Genomic DNA, 1732 nt, shown 5'->3' with positions numbered 1-1732 from the left:
ATGAACAGTAGACGGAGGAGGGCTGGATGAACAGTAGACGGTGGAGGGGTGGTTGAACAGTAGCCGGTGGAGTAGCGCGCGGTGGAGACTAGATGAACAGGAGCCCGTGGAGGCTGGAGGAGGTCGATGGTAGCCCGTGGAGGCTGGAGGAGGTCGACGATGGAGATGAACAGTATCCCGTGGAGTCCCGTTTTGCGGTATGCCACACCCCTCCCAATGAACAGGACCCCTGTTTCGACCATAGGAGGTCCGTTTCGTCCGTTTTGCGGTACGCCACACCCCTCCCGATTAACAGGACCCCCGTTTCGATCGTAGGAGGTCCGTTTCGTCCGTTTTGCGGTACGCCACACCCCTCCCGATCAACAGGACCCCCATTTCGACCGTAGGAGGTCCGTTTCCTCCGTTTTGCGGTACGCCACACCCCTCCCGATCAACAGGACCCCGTTCCGAACGTGGCCGGTCGAACACAAGGCCGTTTCCTCCGTTGTGCGGTACGCCAGGCCTCATTTCCATCGCCTGTTCCGTCCAAGCCGGTTGGCTCCCATGCGTTCCGTTGCCTCCCGATGAACACGACACATTCCGTTTCCTCCCCATGAACACGACGCATTCCGTTGGCTCCCCATGAACACGACGACGATGTTGTTTCTCCGTTCCGACCCAGCCATGTACGTATGCGCGAGTAGGCGTTCGAGACCCTGCCCGTATGTACGTACGTGGCCGTATTTTCTTTCTTGCACCCTCGCCGTTGTACGTACGTGTACATGCTACGTGCGTGCCTCTACTACGACACGTGCGCGCCTCTACTACGACACGTGCGCGCCTCTACATCGACCAGTATGTACATACACGTTCGCGACCAGAATGACAACGCTACGTACGCTTCGACCAGGTGGGTCCCGACTGTCAGGCACTTCCTTGCCTGCGAAGATGTAGCTGGTGGGTCCCAGCAGTCAGGGGGATGAATCATTTTTTTTGCCAGGACGCACTTCCTTGCGTGCGAAGATGTAGCTGGTGGGTCCCAGCAGTCAGGGGGGCGAATCATTTTGTTTTTTTACCCGGACGCACTTCCTTGCGTGCGAAGGTGTAGCTGGTGGGTCCCGGCAGTCAGGGGGGAAACGTTTTTTTCATGAAATACGGTGGCCCGTCCGGTGGGTCCCCGCTGTCAGGTGGAGGAATAATTATTTTGCGCGTAATAAGGAGGCACTTCCTTGCGGCCTCCGTGGACCCAGCTGTTAGCCTCTCCATGCACAGTACTCTTTCGATGGAAGTCGATCATTTACCACATTGACCACGCTGCGCCGAGAGCACCACAGCGGTGGACGACGGCGAGGCCTAGGAAGGGGACGACGTGGAGCCGGGGAAGACGCAGCAGTGGATGCCCACACAAAGAGGAGTACGAGGGTGAGGCTGCCGTCGTCGCAGAATAACAGGGGGTGTGGGTGAGTAGAGGGATGGCCTGGCCAGCGGTGGGAGTAGTAGGGGGCGGTGAGGCCTCCGCGGCATCACAGCCGGCCACGGGAGGCAAGAGCACGCGGCACGACCGGCGCTGCTTTGAGCGGCTGGAGCACAAAGACCAAAGGTTGAAGAAGCACTACGGCCGTTGGATGGACATCATACGGTCACTGGAGCTAGAGTCGTTCATATTGACTAAGTTGACAAAGCCCTCCGTCCCCGTAAACTTAGTAGGCCCACAAGTCAGCCTCCCACCAAGGTGAGTCCCAGCTAGCAGGGG

Source organism: Triticum dicoccoides, chromosome 2B (assembly GCF_002162155.2).
Source record: "Triticum dicoccoides isolate Atlit2015 ecotype Zavitan chromosome 2B, WEW_v2.0, whole genome shotgun sequence".
Lineage (NCBI taxonomy): Eukaryota > Viridiplantae > Streptophyta > Magnoliopsida > Poales > Poaceae > Triticum > Triticum dicoccoides.
The sequence above is the reverse complement of the archived record's forward strand: the minus strand, read 5'-3'. Positions refer to the sequence as shown.